We start from the raw sequence: 13,878 nt of genomic DNA, 5'->3' as shown, positions 1-13,878 counted from the left end.
AGACAATACAGTTACTCAAAACTGAACAAGAATAGAGTTAACCCCTCCAGTACTGTTGGATTTGCACCCTGTACCTATAATGGGCACAGGGTGACTTAACATAATGCCCAAATCCATAATCCGTAGGAAGGTTGACAGAGGGGTCTGTCACACGGCCCCCTCCTGGTGGGACACTCCGGCAGACCCAGCTTGACCCTTTGGCGGGTCAACTTGGGGATGACCGGACTTGGAGGTGGTAGGAATGTCAGTTTGCTTGGACAATCCATCTACATTCCCGTTATGAGAGAGAATTCCTGTCCGTATAAATAAGGGTTCAACTTCTTCAGTGCCCAGACCAGGGCTAAACATTCCTTCAAGTTTTTGTTTCTTTCATGTAATTAGCAAGAGTCCATGAGCTAGTGACGTATGGGATATACATTCCTACCAGGAGGGGCAAAGTTTCCCAAACCTTAAAATGCCTATAAATACACCCCTCACCACACCCACAATTCAATTTTACAAACTTTGCCTCCTATGGAGGTGGTGAAGTAAGTTTGTGCTAGATTCTACGTTGATATGTGCTCCGCAGCAAGTTGGGGCCCGGTTTTCCTCTCAGCGTGCAGTGAATGTCAGAGGGATGTGAGGAGAGTATTGCCTATTTGAATTCAATGATCTCCTTCTACGGGGTCTATTTCATAGGTTCTCTGTTATCGGTCGTGGAGATTCATCTCTTACCTCCCTTTTCAGATCGACGATATACTCTTATATATATACCATTACCTCTGCTGATTTTCGTTTCAGTACTGGTTTGGCTTTCTACAAACATGTAGATGAGTGTCCTGGGGTAAGTAAGTCTTATTTTCTGTGACACTCTAAAGCTATGGTTGGGCACTTTTTTATAAAGTTCTAAATATATGTATTCAAACATTTATTTGCCTTGACTCAGGATGTTCAACATTCCTTTTTTTCAGACAGTCAGTTTCATATTTGGGATAATGCATTTGAATCAATCATTTTTTCTTACCTTAAAAAATTTGACTTTTTCCCTGTGGGCTGTTAGGCTCGTGGGGGCTGAAAATGCTTCATTTTATTGCGTCATTCTTGGCGCTGACTTTTTTGGCGCAAAAAATCTTTTCTGTTTCCGGCGTCATACGTGTCGCCGGAAGTTGCGTCATTTTTTTGACGTTCTTTTGCGCCAAAAATGTCGGCGTTCCGGATGTGGCGTCATTTTTGGCGCCAAAAGCATTTAGGCGCCAAATAATGTGGGCGTCTTATTTGGCGCTAAAAAAATATGGGCGTCGCTTTTGTCTCCACATTATTTAAGTCTCATTATTTATTGCTTCTGGTTGCTAGAAGCTTGTTCACTGGCATTTCTTTCCCATTCCTGAAACTGTCATTTAAGGAATTTGATCAATTTTGCTTTATATGTTGTTTTTTCTATTACATATTGCAAGATGTCAGAAGATACTTCAGGAAAATCACTGCCCGGTGCTGGAGCTACCAAGCTAAGTGTATCTGCTATAAATTTTTGGTATCTGTTTCTCCAGCTGTTGTTTGTATTGCATGTCATGACAAACTTATTAATGCAGTTAAAATTTCCTTTAGTACTGTTACATTACCTGTTGCTGTTCCGTCAACATTTAATTTTCAGAGTGTTCCTGATAACATAAGAGATTTTATTTTTTAAATCCATTAAGAAGGCTATGTCTGTTATTTCTCCTTCTAGTTTACATAAAAATCTTTTAAAACTTCTCTTTTTTCAGATGAATTTTTAAATGAACATCATCATTCTGATACTGATAATGGTTCTTCTGGTTCAGAGGTTTCTGTCTCAGAGGTTGATGCTGATAAATCTTTGTATTTGTTCAAGATGGAATTTATTCGTTCTTTATTTAAAGAAGTATTAATTGCATTAGAAATAGAGGATTCTGGTCCTCTTGATACTAAATCTAAACGTTTAAATAAGGTTTTTAAATCTCATGTAGTTATTCCAGAAGTGTTTAATCTCCCTGATGCTATTTCTGAAGTAATTTCCAGGGAATGGAATAATTTGGGTAATTCTTTTACTCCTTCTAAACGTTTAAGCAATTATATCCTGTGCCATCTGACAGATTAGAGTTTTTTGGGACAAAATCCCTAAGGTTATGGGGCTGTCTCTACTCCTGCTAAATGTACTTACGGCAGATAGTACTTCATTTAAGGATCCTTTAGATAGGAAAATTAAATCCTTTCTAAGAAAAGCTTACTTATGTTCAGGTAATCTTCTTAGACCTGCTATATTTTTAGCGGATGTTGCTGCAGCTTCAACTTTTTTCGTTAGAAGCTTTAGCGCAACAAGTAACAGATCATAATTTTATAGCATTATTATTATTCTATAACATGCTAATAATTTTATTGGTGATACCATCTTTTGATATCATTAGAGTTGATGTCAGGTATATGTCTCTAGCTATTTTAGCTAGAAAAGCTTTATGGATTAATCTTGGAATGCTGATATGTCTTCTAAGTCAACTTTGCTTTCCCTTTCTTTCCAGGGTAATAAATTATTATCTCAACTGTTTCTGGAAGGAAGGGAACTTTTTTACCAAAGGTTAAAAAATCTAAGGTAAATTTAGGTCTAATAATCATTTTCGTTCCTTTCCTCACAACAAGGAACAAAAGCCTGATCCTTCATCCTCAGGAGCGGTATCAGTTTGGAAACTATTTCCAGTTTGGAATATATCCAAGCCTTATAGAAACCTATAGCCAGCTCCTAAGTACCCATGAAGGTGCGGCCCTTATTCCAGCTCAGCTGGTATGGGGCAGATTACGTTTTCTTCAAAGAAATTTGGATCAATTCCGTTCTCAATCTCTGTTTTCAGAACATTGTTTCAGAAAGGTACAGAATTGGCTTCAAGTTAAGGCCTCCTGCTAAGAGATTTTTTTCTTTCCCGTGTCCCAGTTAACACAGCAAAGGTTCAGCATTTCTGAAATGTGTTTCAGATCTAGAGTTGGCTGGAGTAATTATGCCAGTTCCAGTTCTGGAACAGGGGCTGGGGTTTTATTTTATCTCTTCATTGTACCAAAGAAGGTCAATTCCTTCAGACCAGTTTCGGATCTATCAATATTGAATCGTTATGTAAGGATACCAACATTCAAGATGGTTACTGTAGGACTATCCTGCCTTTTGTTTAGCAAGGGCATTATATGTCTACAATAGATTTACAGGATGCGTATCTGCATATTCCGATTCATCCAGATCACTTTTAGTGTCTGAGATTCTCTTTTTAGACAAGCATTACCAGTTTTGTGGCTCTACCATTTGGCCTAGCCTCAGTTCCAAGAATTTTTTTCAAAGGTTCTCGGTGCCCTTCTTTCTGTAATCAGAGAACAGGGTTTTGGTATTTCCTTATTTGGACGATATCTTGGTACTTGCTCAGTCTTCTCTTTTTCGAAGAATCTCATACGAATCGACTTGTTTTGTTTCTTCAAGTTCATGGTTGGAGGATCAATTTACCAATCAGTTCATTGATTCCTCAGACAAGGGTAACCTTTTTAGGTTTCTAGATAGATTCAGTGTCTATGACTCTGTCCTTGTCAGACAAGAGAAGTTTAACATTGATATCAGCTTGTCAAAACCTTCAGTCACAATCATTCCCTTTGGTAGCCTTATGCATGGAAATTTTAGGTCTTAGGACTGCCGCATCAGATGCGATCTCCTTTGCTCGTTTTCACATGCGACCTCTTCAGCTCTGTATGCTGAACCAATGGTGCAGGGATTACTCAAAGATATCTCAATTAATATCTTTAAACCGATTATACGACACTCTCTGACATGGTGGACAGATCACCATCGTTTAGTTCAGGGGGCTTCTTTGTTCTTCCGACCTGGACTATAATCTCAACAGATGCAAGTCTTACAGGTTGGGGAGCTGTGTGGGGGTATCTGATGGCACAAGGGGTTTGGGAATCTCAGGAGGTGAGATTTCCGATCAATATTTTGGAACTCCGTGCAATTTTCAGAGCTCCTCAGTCTTGGCCTCTTCTGAAAAGAGAGTTGTTCATTTGTTTTCAGATAGACAATGTCACAACTGTGGCATACATCAATCATCAAGGAGGGACTCACAGTCCTCTGGCTATGAAAGAAGTATCTCGAATTTTGGTTTGGGCGGAATCCAGCTCCTGTCTAATCTCTGCGGGTTCATATCCCAGGTATGGACAATTGGAAAGCGGATTATCTCAGTCGCCAAACGTTGCACCTGGGCGAATGGTCTCTTCACCCAGAGGTATTTCCTCAGATTGTTCAAATGTGGGATCTCCCAGAAATAGATCTGATGGCTTCTCATCTAAACAAGAAACTTCCCTGGTATCTGTCCGGATCCCGGGATCCTCGGGCGGAGGCAGTGGATGCATTATCTCTTCCTTACAAGTGTCATCCTGCCTATATCTTTCCGCCTCTAGTTCTTCTTCCAAGGGTATTCTCCAATATTCTAAAGGAATGCTCGTTTGTCTTGCTGGTAGCTCCAGCATGGCCTCACAGGTTTTGGTATGCGGATCTTGTCCGGATGGCCTCTTGCCAGCTGTGGACTCTTCCGTTGAGACCAGTCTTTCTGTCTCAAGGTTCTTTTTTCCCTCAGGATCTCAAAACCTTAATTTTAAGGTATGGAGTTTGAACGCTTGATTCTTGGTCAAAGAGGTTTCTCTGACTCTGTGATTGATACTATGTGACAGGCTCGTAAATCTGTATCTAGAGAGATATATTATAGAGTCTGGAAGACTTTTATTTCTTAGTGTCTTTCTCATCTTTTTTCTTGGCATTCTTTTTGAATACCAAGAATTTTACAGTTTCTTCAGGATGGTTTAGATAAAGGTTTGTCCGCAAGTTCCTTGACAGACAAATCTCTGCTCTTTCTGTTCTTTTTCACAGAAGGATTGCTAATCTTCCTGATATTCATTGTTTTGTACAACCTTTGGTTCGTATAAAACCTGTCATTAAGTCAATTTCTCCTCCTTGGAGTTTGAATTTGGTTCTGGGGGCTCTTCAAGCTCCTCCTTTTGAACCCATGCATTCTTTGGTCGTTATATTACTTTCTTGGAAAGTTTTGTTTCTTTTGGCCATCTCTTCTGCCAGAAGAGTCTCTGAATTATCTACTCTTTTTTGTGAGTCTCCTTTTCTGATTTTGCATCAGGATAAGGCGGTGCTGCGAACTTCTTTTGAATTTTTACCTAAGGTTGTGAATTCTAACAACATTAGTAGAGAAATTGTGGTTCCTTCATTATGTCCTAATCCTATGAATTCTAAGGAGAAATCATTGCATTCTTTGGATGCTGTTAGAGCTTTGTAATATTATGTTGAAGCTACTAAGTCTTTCCGAAAGACTTCTAGTCTATTTGTCATCTTTTCCGGTTCTAGAAAAGGCCAGAAAGCTTCTGCCATTTCTTTGGCATCTTGGTTGAAATCTTTATTTCATCATGCCTATGTTGAGTCGGGTAACACTCCGCCTCAAAGGATTACAGCTCATTCTACTAGGTCAGTTTCTACTTCCTGGGCGTTTAGGAATGAAGCTTCGGTTGATCAGATTTGCAAAGCAGCAACTTGGTCCTCTTTGCATACTTTTACTAAACTCTACCATTTTGATGTGTTTTCTTCTTCCGAAGCAGTTTTTGGTAGAAACGTACTTCAGGCAGTGGTTTCAGTTTGAATCTTCTGCTTATGTTTTTCCATTAAAATTTTATTCTGGGTGTGGATTATTTTCAGCAGGAATTGGCTGTCTTTATTTTATCCCTCCCTCTCTAGTGACTCTTGCGTGGAAAGATCCACATCTTGGGTAATCATTATCCCATACGTCACTAGCTCATGGACTCTTGCTAATTACATGAAAGAAAACATAATTTATGTAAGAACTTACCTGATAAATTCATTTCTTTCATATTAGCAAGAGTCCATGAGGCCCGCCCTTTTTTGTGGTGGTTTTGATTTTTTTGTATAAAGCACAATTATTCCAATTCCTTATTTTATATGCTTTCGCACTTTTTTCTTATCACCCCACTTCTTGGCTATTCGTTAAACTGAATTGTGGGTGTGGTGAGGGGTGTATTTATAGGCATTTTAAGGTTTGGGAAACTTTGCCCCTCCTGGTAGGAATGTATATCCCATACGTCACTAGCTCATGGACTCTTGCTAATATGAAAGAAATGAATTTATCAGGTAAGTTCTTACATAAATTATGTTTTTCAGAGACGATTCTTTCCAGTTGGAGACAAATCTCATTAGCTTCCTTTACGAGTTTTTTGTACCTGCTCTTTATAGGTATCCACAATCCCTTCATACTGACATAGAGTGCCCTTGAGTTGCTGCACCTCACTATGAGCCAGCGTCAGCTTTTCCTCCAGTGTCGCTAAGTTTGTCTTTAATGTTTCATGTTCCACTCTCAAGCTGGTGTTTTCTGCAGTCTGTCGGTGCAGCTTGTCTAGCAGAGATTCCCGTTCTAAACGCGCTCTTTCCTCTGCGCTCCTCTTCTCTCCTGCTAGCACTGTTACGTGATTGTTTAACGTGACCATTTCATCCTCTACTTGACTCTTCTCCTTCATCAGCGCATTGTAACGGGACTTCCACGTATCAATGGCGGATAGAGATTTACTGAGCTCAGCGTCCTTGGGCTCAGCAGCAGGTGGGTAGGTCTCTGCGGCACACATCTGGGCCGTTAACATCGGCGGGACCCATGGCAGCGTAGGCAGAAACAAGGGGGGCCAAGTTATTTCCAAGGAGAGCATCAGCTGGTAAGTTCTTCATGACCCCCACATTCACAGGTCTAGCGCCCAATCCCCAATCCAAATGTACCCGGGCAACAGGTAGGCGGAACACAGCGCCCCCTGCTACCCTCATAGCCACAGTGTCTCCGGTGTGCTGGTTCTCAGACACCAAGTTCTTTTGGAGCAAGGTCATGGTAGCACCAGTATCCTGTAGACCACTGACCTCCTTCCCATTCACTTTAACCAGTTGCCGGTTATCCCGGTGGGTAGCTTGCACGGGGTCTGCTTCATGTAGGATGCCCCAGCATTCTTCCTCCTCTACGCAGTGGGCAGCAGGCTGAGGGTTACGTGGGTTTCCGCCGGCGGGTCTCCTCCAGGACTGTGCTTGGTTCGCTGTGTTTAGGGGACACTCTGGTCCCGTGAGTTGAACCGGGCTGTCTGAGGATAGTTCGTGGCTGGAGGCCGTGTGGTAGAGCGGTGCGCCGGGGGTTCGTAACTGGTAGCTGCTGGGGTGACTGGGCGTCTGTACTCCACTCTGGCAGGGATCTTAGTGGTAGCAGTATCCAGTTTGCGGGCATCCGTATACTCATCTGCCAGGCGAGCAGCTTCATGCAGGGTGGAGGGTTTACTCTCTAACTCCTGCGGATAACTTGTTGAAGCAATGTTCCAACAGGAATAGCTGAAGCACCTCTTCCCCGGATACGGCTTGGCACCCCGCCATCCAGTGAGCTGCTGTGCGGTGCACCTTACATGCCCACTCGACGTAGGAATCTCCAGCTAGTTTAACAGTGTCTCTGAACCGTCTCCTGTATGCCTCCGGTGTAATCGCATACCTGGAGAGCAGAGCCTCTTTTACAGCATTAAAATCCCTGACTTCCTCATCTGGAATGGCCCAAAAAGCCTCGCTGGCCCGGCCGGATAATTTTCCGGATAATATCGTGACCCAGTCCTCTGCGGGTACCTTGTGTAGTGCACATTGCCTCTCAAAATCCGCAAGGTACCCATCAATCTCTCCTTCTGTTTCAATGAAGTTTTTAAAAGCTGCAAAATGTACTTTTCTCTTTTCCACTGGGGTTGCTGTGACTTGGGCTGCTGCAGCGCTGCTTTGGCGAAGTAGGTTGGCCTCCACAGCGGCTATGACCCGGTCGATAATTTCTGTAGTCGGGTTGGGGCCATAATGTGCCAGTCTTATTTTAACTGCCCGGTCAAAGCTTGCTTCTTCGGGGATTCTGTCTGATATGCTGGGCCCATTGGTTCCTTCGGTCCCTGGTACTCCGTCCATCTCGGTCAGTATTGTAATAATCTCCCTCTTCCTGAGGTTACTGGCTTGTCAGCCCCGTTGTTCTAGCAGGTCTTTAAGGGTAGCTCTTTTCAGCCTTTCATACGGTACTCCCATTAGGTCTGGATGTGTAGTTGCTCTTCTGGGCGATGAGGACCGTCCCACCGCGGCCACCAGTTGTTATGGTATAACCCGGATATCAAGGGTTAATATCAGGGGAAAGATGCCCTGAATACGGGATCAGCAACACACAAACCCAGTTAATTCCCCCCAAACACGAGACCAAGCTACACCTTACAGAACAAACAGAATATCAGTGGCTGACAAATATCACAGAAGCTGCACAGCAGGAGATACTTGTCAATTGTAGTACAGGTCAGTGTATGTGTGTGATGTGTCTGAGGGATACAGGGTACAGGTGAGTGTATGTGTGTGATGTGTCTGAGGGGTACAGGGTACAGGTGAGTGTATGTGTGTGATGTGTATGAGAGATACAGGGTACAGGTGAGTGTATGTGTGTGATGTGTCTTAGGGATACAGGGTACAGGTGAGTGTATGTGTGTGATGTGTCTGAGGGGTACAGGGTACAGGTGAGTGTATGTGTGTGATGTGTATGAGAGATACAGGGTACAGGTGAGTGTATGTGTGTGACGTGTCTGAGGGATACAGGGTACAGGTGAGTGTATGTGTGGGATGTGTCTGAGGGATACATGGTACAGGTGAGTGTATATGTGTGATGTGCTGAGGGATACAGGGTACAGGTGAGTGTATATGTGTAATGTGTCTGAGGGATACAGAGCACAGGTGAGTGTATGTGTGTGTGATGTTGTTATGGTATAACCCGGATATCAAGGGTTAATATCAGGGGAAAGATGCCCTGAATACGGGATCAGCAACACACGAACACTGTTAATTCCCCCCAAACACAAGACCAAGCTCCATCTTGAGGGTAAAACAGAATGTACTTTATTGAGGGCTATATGCCCGGTATTTATGCAGGTCTCCCACCTGGTTGACACTCTCCTAGATGGGGGATTGGAAGAGTATATTACATTAGATAGAGGGAAGACACCCTTTTACAGGATACAATAGAATTACATTACGTAATCAACTAAACAATCAAACACAAGAAAACAATGGATTCCTTCCTGGCAGTCTGAACTCTGGAGGTGATTAAACAATGTGAATGCTTATCATCTAAAACCTAATTACAGTAAACAATAGCTGATGACAAGAAACCTGTCTCTGTCTTAGACAATACAGTTACTCAAAACTGAACAAGAGTAGAGTTAACCCCTCCAGTACTGTTGGATAGTCAGACGAGCCGAGTCAGGAGCCAAAGCGAGTAGTCAGACGAGCCGAGTCAGGAACTAGGAGGGACGTCAGACAGCCAGGTAATACACAGGAACTCACAAACAGGTCTGAGACAACGCAAGGGCAAAGCATACTGAACAGAGGCCCTTTAAATAATAAGTGATGGGGGCGGAGCCTAACTGAGCTCAAGGATGGAAGTGTGATCCGTGAGCTCTGAGCTGCAAACATTAAAAAAAGTCAGCAAAACAGCCTAACTTACAGCCCAAGCTGCCTGAAAGATCACAAGAGACACTTGGATGCCGAGGCGTTAGATAAAAATTCAGTGGTATATGATAATCTGAGCAGAAACGCTTCTAAAAGATGCCTTGCAGTAATGGTGCCGGAGCTAACGCTGAACACCATGCTGTGACATGTCGGCATAACTAGAAAGCGGTCGCCCGAACAACACACAGTGAGTACAAAAGTACCCCAGCTACAAGCGACCCGACTAACAAGGCCGTTTTAATTATCCTAAACCACGCAGGTAGGCCACGTGTAAACGCCACACAAACAGACCGGGGGACAAGTACACAGCCCAATGCATTACTCATAGAGGCAGGAGGCAAGATTATAGAGAGAAGATTAAGGGTCTGTAGCTTTACTCCAACCCTCAAGGACATAAAATAATCTGAGATATGTAGAAAGAAAAGCAATCTTTTTGTTTTCTGTCACGTCCATTTAGCTTATAAGGAGTATAAACAGATAGCCCATAACGACACATAACAATCTCACATGGGGCATCTCATGTTAAATTAGGAATGATATGGCAAGCTAACTACTGTGAGACAGTAAATTAGGCTAAAGCAGTCTTTAAACAAAGAAACAAGGAGAAAGAAGTACACTCCAAAATACTCCTAACAATAAGGGGTGAGCAAATGACTGGAATACAGACTTGACAAGCTATACAGACACAGTGGAGAAGAGAAGGGGAAAATAAAGAACATTAAAAAGGAATTTATTAGCAAGGCATGAAGCTGACCAATAAACTAACTTTCTTTGCACCACCAAAAGCATTTTTTTTTCTCTCTTTTACTGCGTGACCAGCTCCACATATATCAGTGAGAGATTATCGCCAAGGGAAAGATTACCCATAACTCACTCTTTTGCATTACTCTACTTCAGGTCTGGTAACAGACAATTAATATGTCACAAAAAAAACTGGTCAAGGGGGATAAAACAAATAAAACGTCAAATATGAGCACTTTTTTCAAGTCTTCAAGACTCAATAAGATCGCTGAACCAGACAACATGGATTCAGAAAGAGATTCAGATATAGAAACAGAGTCATCCTCCCTTAAGGATACTACACCGCTTACAAAAGCAGACTTTAAAGATTTAGTTTCAAAGCTAGACATAGCTGCAAATTTTGAGAAACTCTGGGGGAAGATTGACACCATGCATACGGCTGTCACATCTAGCTTAAATGACATACGAGCTGATATAACAGATCTAGGAGGCAGGATGGAAGCTCTGGAGGAGCATAGAGACACAGTGACAACCGAAATAGAAGCCTCAGCTCAGACCCTACAGATACAACAACAAGCAATTAATGAGCTACAAGACAAGGTCGATGACCTAGAAAAAAGGTCACGACGCAACAACATTAGGCTGAAAGGGGTCCCAGAAACGATAACTACCCCTGAACTCAACACATATCTACAACATCTGTTCAGAAATATCACAGGGGACTCTGAAGAATCAGTATTTGCAATTGAAAGAGCCCATAGGGCATTACGAGCAAGACCTAAGGAAGATGCTCCCCCTAGAGACGTCATCATCAAACTGTCATTTTTCCAAGAAAAAGAAAAAATCCTCAAAGCATCTAGAGATAAACCAACGTACAAATATAAAGGTAGTGTTATTCAATTCTTCCAGGACCTAAGCCTCCGCACGCTACAGAGAAGAAGCACTCTACGCCCCCTGACCTCTATATTACGTAAAAATCAAATCAAATATAGATGGGGATTCCCTTTCGCTCTGCATATTCTCAAAGACAACAAAACCATCACAGTCCACGAAATTGAAGACATCTCCCCCACATGTAAGCTCCTGGGTATGGAGACCCCAAATATACCAACTGAAGAACAGCCTCACCTCCCACCAAGCACTTCTGGACGTCCAGGATGGACGAAAATAAATCGGAAAAGAGTCAAAAATTGATACAGGAAGACTCCTCAAAAGGTTACACTTTGAAATACTGACATTGATATAGGGGGGACCAGAGTTCATCCCTTTAACCGACAAATGGGGGTTGATAGTCTGATTCCCTTCCTGGATGGAAATCCTAAGGGCCCAATATGAAGATATAACCTTTGTAAAGATACAGAGCCCGGAATATATCTCCCCTGGTTTGACGGAGATGCCTTAAAGACAGTAATCTCCGGTCTAAATTCCATGTTCGTTTAATTACATCCTGTTTTAATGTTGCTGACAATTTAGATGATAACATAAACTTCGCCTTTACTCAGCTCTAATCACCTATTCTGGGGTGATACCAGTGTTAATTAATGAATAGATTGAAAATCTATTATTGTTCATGTTGTTATTTTTGTATGTTTTTTAAAAGTTTTATTTTATCTTCACTTTTTATGTTTTTTAAGGTTGCCGAGTCTACTCTACCTCCCAGGTCAGACTGCCATAGTAAGGTCCTTCTGATGGAACAGCGCGACTCTCTGGGGTTGTATGTATTAACATCTCACGTATCTAGGTTGACAAAAGACACACACAACAAAACAACATTCCCATGACTCCAAAAATACATCTTATTTCCCTTAATGTGAGGGGGTTAAACACTAACATTAAAAGACGCACAGCAATGACCCAATACCATCGTATGGGAGCCAATATTTTATTTCTCCAGGAGACTCACTTTACTAGGGACATAATCCCCAAATACTGGGCAAGAGATTTCACACAACACTATCATGCAACCACCACTTCTAAGAAAAGGGGAGTCTCGATCTTGATCCACAATAGTCTAGCCTTCAAACACGAATCCACGATAGCAGATAGAGAGGGTCGATACCTTATAATTAAAGGCCAATTTGGGGAAACTAAGGTCATTCTATGTAATATATATGCCCCTAATGATAACCAACACTCCTTTTTCATCCATATATCTCACCTACTTACTGAATGGTCCCAACACAAAATCATTCTAGTAGGGGACTTCAACATAACCATGACCAAATTTATAGGGAATAAAACTAAACTCACTGCTAAACAATCTAGACACAATAGATTAGTGAACACTATTCTAGAGAATCTAGCCCCACATGCGTTATATGACTCGTGGTACACACTATACGGCAAGACCCAAGACACCACTTTCTATTCAGCAGCCCACAAACAATACACGAGAATAGATTATATCTATACTAGTCAAATCTTACAACCACTTTTACAGTCATCGTCGATTCAGATTTGTGTGTGGTCAGACCACTCAATACTCTCTTTACAAATGGAGGGATTTATAGACACACACAGACACAGGACATGGACATATGACCCATCATATTTAAAAAATCCTAAACACAAAGACAAATACATCAAATTATTATCCGAATATTGGGAATTGAACAAAGAATCTACGACTAACCCTATATCCCCCTGGGCAGCACACAAAGGGTACATGAGAGGTTTACTTATCCAGGATAAATCCAAAAGCAACAAACAACACAAAGCTCAACTTGAACAATTACATAAAGAAATCGCAGATTTAGAAACACAACACAAAAGAACACAAAACAAGGCAATCCTCTCTACTATCACAACCAAAAGGGAAAAAGTGGCTAGTATACTGAATAACCAATCAATCAGAGCAATTCAGAGACTAAACACACATTATTACATCTATGCAAATAAACCCGACAGATACTTAGCAAACAAACTTAAAGAGAGATGTAGAGCATCTATCATTCCCTCCATTACACTAGCGAACGGCACCTCAGTATCTCACCCACAGCATATAACGGACACATTCGCAGACTTCTACGGAAAACTATATGATGGTAAAAAAGTAATACATTCAGACTCCTTAAAATGCCAAACAGAGAAATTTCTGAGAGAAGCAGATTTATATCTACTCACCAAAGATGACAACAATACATTAAATGCCCCAATCACGAGGGAAGAAGTCGGAAAAGTCATAAAGGAACTCAAAACAGGGAAGGCAGCGGGACCTGATGGGTTTGCAGGGCAATACTATAAAGCTTTCAGAGAAACTCTTATCCCCCACATTACAGACCTTTGTAATTTCATCATGGAGGGGCACACCATCCCAACTGACATGTTACAGGCTAAAATAGTAGTGATTCCTAAACCCGGTAAAAATCATAAATTTTGTGCAAACTTCAGACCAATATCGCTTATCAATCAGGACCTAAAAATACTGACAAAGATTCTGGCCAATAGACTAAAACACATTCTCCCAAAGCTAATACATCCAGACCAAGTGGGTTTTGTAAAAGACAGGGAAGCACCAGACAATGTACGACGATTGCTGAACATTATAGACTACGTTGGATGCAGAGAAG

At 41.8% G+C, this 13,878-nt stretch overlaps 1 protein-coding gene across 2 annotated transcripts in view; it reads left to right on the top strand.

Annotated features, from left to right (window-relative positions):
• Positions 1 to 13,878, top strand: part of LOC128666720 (oocyte zinc finger protein XlCOF7.1) — a 136,058-nt gene that overhangs the window by 107,406 nt on the left and 14,774 nt on the right. The window lies entirely within an intron of this gene.

The sequence above is a fragment of the Bombina bombina genome, chromosome 7 (assembly GCF_027579735.1).
Source record: "Bombina bombina isolate aBomBom1 chromosome 7, aBomBom1.pri, whole genome shotgun sequence".
NCBI classification, from domain to species: domain Eukaryota; kingdom Metazoa; phylum Chordata; class Amphibia; order Anura; family Bombinatoridae; genus Bombina; species Bombina bombina.
Note: the sequence above shows the minus strand (reverse complement) of the source record. Positions and strands in the feature narration are given on the sequence as shown.